This window comes from Vicia villosa, linkage group LG2 (assembly GCF_029867415.1).
Source record: "Vicia villosa cultivar HV-30 ecotype Madison, WI linkage group LG2, Vvil1.0, whole genome shotgun sequence".
Lineage (NCBI taxonomy): Eukaryota > Viridiplantae > Streptophyta > Magnoliopsida > Fabales > Fabaceae > Vicia > Vicia villosa.
Genome location: NC_081181.1, coordinates 73,739,297 through 73,745,296, shown reverse-complemented (window position 1 = coordinate 73,745,296; position 6,000 = coordinate 73,739,297).

Here is a 6,000-nt window from a genome sequence, read left to right as displayed (position 1 = left end):
TCCGGGGGCAGTTTGGGCATTGTGGCTGAAATCTGAAAACCTAGAGGGATTAAAAGAAGCTTGAGAGACAAGGGGAAGGGACTTTTGGATCGTACGAAAGAATTCCAGAAGAGAGCAAGATAGCGTATTCAAGGTTGTGGAAGACGAAGAGATTCAACGGTGGAAGCCATTGAAGATCAGAGTTCTCCTAATCTTTTGTAAATGTCTAAACTTTCTGATTTTGGTTTCTTGAATATTATGAGAGGCTAAACCCCCCAATGCCAGGGGGGTGTCCCTGATTTGAATTGTAATGACTTTTGAATTCCGTATTTCTTTAATCAAATATTAGTTTTATGCAATTTGATTGTTTAATGTTTTTATGCCTTCTTTGTCGGAAAAACAAAGATTGATCTACGGTTAACAATTTGTAGGACTACGGTTGTTAAGGTTTTTAAACAATTTGATCTAGTAGTTATCACCTAGGACTAGGGATACCGAAAGGTTATTTGAACATTCTTGATTATTTACATCTTTGGTTTATAAACCTTTGTTTCTAAGGACTTAGGCAATAGGATTGCAAACCAAAAGGTTTTCCACTAAGGACTTAGGGAAACACCCTTAAGAACAAATAGTTGCATTCTATGAACTTGTTGAAGAGATCTTTTTACAGAGTCATTATAAGGAAGATCAAACACCTACCCTGGCATTACCTCAAATTACATCTAAAAAGTCAAACTTTAATTTCAGCTTATTTTTATTATTTCTTTTATTTAAATTTACTTATTGCATTATAACAAAACACCTATTTGCTCTTTTGTTTAATTGACTTAAATAACTTGTGTTTCCTACGCAATCCTCGTGATCGATACTTGGGGTAAAACCCATTATAACTACACCGGTGAAAATAGTACACTTGCTATTTTTCCGATCAAGTTTTTGGCGCCGTTGCCGGGGATTGCCAAAATATAAGTTTTATTTTAGTCAATTAAAATTTTATTGCTCTGCAATTAAAATTCTTTTTGCTGAAATTTTTATTTGCTTATTTTAACTTTAATTTTTTTACTTATCTACTAATCGATTTCTAATCTTGTATGCGAGGTAAGGCCTCAGCTGAACTTCTTTTTAACGCAGAACCAGAAAGACTATTGAGAGCACGACTCCGAGAAGTCAAGCGAAAAAGACTGGCATCGAAAGAAGACTCCCCTGTAGTTTCAGAATCAGAAGACGAAGAAGTAATATCTATTCAGTCCGAGCAGTCAGATTCTGAGCCTGAAACTATGGCAGCTGATCCACCTCCTCCAGAGAGACTTTTGGGTGATTATGGAAGAGCCAATGCACCGCTTGGAAGAATGACCATTGTAAACCAACCGGTCAATGTTGCACACTTCCAACTTCATCCTTCAACTATCCGACAGTTGGAGAGCAAGCCGTTTGCAGGACGAATCAATGAAGATGCAAATAAGCATCTACAAAGATTCCTCACCACAACAACGTCATTAAAGATTGAAGGTCATTCTGAAGAAGCTAAGAGACTTGTAATGTTTCCTTTTACCTTATCTGAAGATGCGGAAGAGTGGTTTTACTCACTTCCAGCGGGAAGCATCACAACATGGCAACAGATGGAAACCGCTTTCTTGAACGAATACTTCCCCGCATCAGTTTTCATCCGAAAAAGATATGATATTGTAAAATTCAAGCAGAAAGAAGGGGAATCGTTGGGGGATGCATACAAAAGGTTCAAGAGATGTTTGGTTGCATGTCCTACTCATAATATGGACCCAACCGAGCAAATGCAGACTTTCGTAAATGGTCTCCGAATTAAGACAAAACAGCTTATTGATACGGCTGCCGGTGGCTCAACTAATTTTTCAACAGCCACGGGTATCAAGAAGATCATAGAAGCTATTGCTGTTAATGAGCACATCGAGTTATATGACCGTGCAATGAGCCAACCTGAAGGTAAAATTGATTTGAAGCTTGCTGATCAGGTAGTTAAAATGGAAGACCAAATTGCAGCTGAAGTAGAAAGAAGACTGAAGAAGATGAATCTTAGTGAACAAAAGGTAGCACAAGTTGAACCAGCGAACTCAGTTGTATGTGAAATATGTAGTGGACCACATTTTGCTATGCATTGTGTGGCAACGCAGGAACAGGTGGAACAGATTCATATGTTGAGGCAAAATAATCCTTACGCCAATACTTATAATCCGGGTTGGAAAAACCATCCTAATTTCGCATGGAAGGACCAACAAGGAAACTTTCAAAAGCAAGGATCAACCCAATTTCAAACTCCAGCGCAATCACAACAACACAGACCTCCACAACAACAACTTCCATATCAACAACAATTCCAACATCATCCTCAACAATTTCAACAACAGGTACCAAAGAAAGAAGATTGGGAGATCGCTCTTGAAAAAGTGGCAACCCAAAACTCTCAGTTTCAAGAAGAGACAAGAGCCAACCTCAGGAACACCACGGCTTCAATCAAAAATCTTGAAGTTCAAATGGGTCAAATAGCACAACATCTCACTTTACAGGCACAAGGAAACTTTCCGAACGAAACTGTGAAAGATCAAAAGAATCTAGAGAAGATCAATGCTGTTACAACAAGGAGTAAAAAGGTGTTAGAATCGGAAAAAGAAAAAGAAGAGATAGATGACCCTATGGTGATAGAGGTAGATTTGGAAATAAGAGAGAACCCAAGAGAGCCAGAAGTGGTGGTACCACCGGTTAAACCAGCTGAAGAAAAAATTAAAAAAGGTGCTGAACTGGAAATTAAACTACCCTTCCCTTCAAGAGTAACAAAGAAGAATTCAAAAGAGAAAGACTTTAAGAAGTTCACTAAATTGTTCAAAAGGTTAGAGGTGAATCTACCTTTTTTTGAAGCACTTGAGCACATGCCTTTGTATAAGAAATTTATGAAGGAGGTGTTGGCGAAAAAGAAATCACTAGGAGGAGAACCAAAAAGTGTAATCGAGAAGTGTGGTATAGTCTCTTCAGCAAGAAAGATCCCAATTAAGAGGAAAGACCCTGGGCCGGTGGCGATACCATGCACTATCAAGAATATAGCATTTAAAAAGGTACTCCTCGATTCTGGTTCTAGTGTGAGTTTAATGCCGTTATCCATTTTCAAAAAGCTTGAATTAGAAAAGATTAATGAAAGTAAGACACAGTTAAGGTTCGCCGATCACACCGTTAAGAAATCCTATGGGGTAGCTGAAGATGTACTAGTGGAAGTTGATAAGTTTGTTTTCCCTGTTGACTTCCACATCATGGACATTCCGGAAGATGAAGAAACTCCTATCCTTCTTGGGAGACCCTTTTTGTCGACAGGCCGCTGTAATTTTGACATTGAAAAAGGGACGCTAACGCTGAAATCATTTGATGAAGAAGTAACCTTGAAGATGTTAGGAGTCAGGAAACATAGGTCAGATGTGAATGAGAAAACTTCAACTGGTATGACGAAAGGTGAACAAGAAGACAAAAATCTTAAAAATCTCCAGGAAAAAGTTTTAAGCATAGCCTCTCTGTTGGAACCAACTTATGTAGCCGCCAAAAGTCCTAAGAAAGCTAAGGAAATCGAGAAAAATGTGGGAAGCAAATTGAAGAGAAAAGTTATCCAGGCTTTTCATCTTCATGAGTTCGCGGTTGCGGAAGTGGCAAGCAACAAGGTTTGGAAAAGGAAATACCCTCCATAAAAGAGGGTAATGGACCGTCGAGCCATGCGACGTTAAACGAAGCGCTTCGTGGGAGGCAACCCACGGTTTTAATAACTATTTTTTTCTGTTTGTTTGTCTTATTTTCAGGAAATAAAAGAGAGCATCTCTAGTGGAAGCTAGGAAGTGATCATTGGAATGCAATACCTCTGTAAGCCACCTCTCTGAGGCTGGTTCTAAAACATTGAGGACAATGTTTAGTTCAAGTGTGGGAGGGGTTCTTTGCATTTGCTTTTAGTTGTTTTCCATTTTTGTTTTTGTTTGTGTGTTATGTTGACATTGTGTTATAGATTGAGTGATGGATGCCAAATGAATGATGATTGGTAGTTAGTGGATGAAAGGTGCAACCTGAACTTAATCTCTCGAGGTACTTTGGAAGTGGACATAGCCGAAAGTGTCGGACGCAACTTGAAGAACTCGACTGAGAAGGAAAGTGGTGAAATCGAGCCGGAAAGGAAAGTCACATGACATAAAGGGTGTGTTGAAGCTGCAAACTTAGCCTACATGGTGAGGAACAGAAAATGCCAAACACATGTAAAGATCATCATGAGAGTGAAATAGGGTATGACTTTATCTCCCTAATTTTGCGTTTGTCCTGCCGACACAGTACAAATATGAAATCACATATTGAGGCACTTGTTTGTTCTCCCCAGAGCCTTTCCGTCCTTCATTTATTTTTGTTTTATCCCTCGTTAAACCCGTTGAGCCATTCCCCCTTGTTTGTTTAAATCCACACATGTCATCCTTAACCATAATTCTATCATTTTTGTTCGGCACTTGTGTAATTATTGTTTCTTTTGAACATGTGTGAAATCGTAAGTTTGGGGTGGTGCTTAAGAAAAAAAGGGGCAAGTGTGATATGAAAAAAAAGAAGAGATAAGAAAAATGTGTAAAGCACAAGAAAAAAAAAAGAAAAAAAAGGGTTTGAAACACTTGCCTAAAAAGATTTGAAAGACTCGAACGATGTTGATTACCCGGTAATTAGGTAAAAAGGAGAGTCTAAGAAGAAACCCCCTCACACAAAATCGAACACAAAGACAAGAAAAATAACATAAGTGCTAGTTCATAAACCATTTGCATATCAATCTCTTGTTTATCCTTCCTTCCACCTCAGCCCCGTTACAACCTAAAAAGTCCTCAAAAGTGTGTGAATTCTCTTTGTGTAGTGAAAGTAGGATACATGCAAAGTCAAGGGTTGATATTGCATATCGTGATGTTGAGCGAAAAACACTCTAACCCTGAGAGACAATGTGAGAAGTGTGAAAAGTTTGCAGGTGAAATACACTCTGTTGTGAAGTGTGATGGACAACAAGGTTCGATAAGTCCGAACGCCTAATCAAGAAAGAGAAGTAAGTTGCGAAAGACATCGACTATGTTGTGGAAAAGAAAAGTTTAAGGTGACCTCTGTTTGATCTCTTGCATCACTTGAGGACAAGCAATGAGATAAGTTTGGGGTTGTGATCGGTCACCATTTCTACTTAATTTCGTCATACATTCGGCATAAGATCGCCATACTTGGTAACACTTTGTGGTTGTTTTTAAGTGTTTTTCTTTAATTCATCTAATTTTAGTTATTCTATGAGCAATGTATTTTTATGTCGTTTTCTTTGTCAATTAGGTGCTTTTGATCTCGTTTGGTAATGGTTTCAGGTTAGCTTCAGAGTGATGGAAGATCGCGTGGCCAAAAGATGTGAAGAAAGAAGCAAAAAGCTAGGAAAAAGCATATGGGCAGAGGCGGACACGGTCTGACCGTGTCACCTGACACGGCCGTGTCAGGCCTCAAGAAGAATTTATCTCCCAGACCAGAAGCGGACACGGTCTGCCCGTGTCAAGGGACACGGCCGTGTCAGCGGTGCGGGCAGGATTTCTAAATTTGTGGTTTTTCCAATTTTTAAAGTCCGGGGGCAGTTTGGGCATTGTGGCTGAAATCTGAAAACCTAGAGGGATTAAAAGAAGCTTGAGAGACAAGGGGAAGGGACTTTTGGATCGTACGAAAGAATTCCAGAAGAGAGCAAGATAGCGTATTCAAGGTTGTGGAAGACGAAGAGATTCAACGGTGGAAGCCATTGAAGATCAGAGTTCTCCTAATCTTTTGTAAATGTCTAAACTTTCTGATTTTGGTTTCTTGAATATTATGAGAGGCTAAACCCCCCAATGCCAGGGGGGTGTCCCTGATTTGAATTGTAATGACTTTTGAATTCCGTATTTCTTTAATCAAATATTAGTTTTATGCAATTTGATTGTTTAATGTTTTTATGCCTTCTTTGTCGGAAAAACAAAGATTGATCTACGGTTAACAATT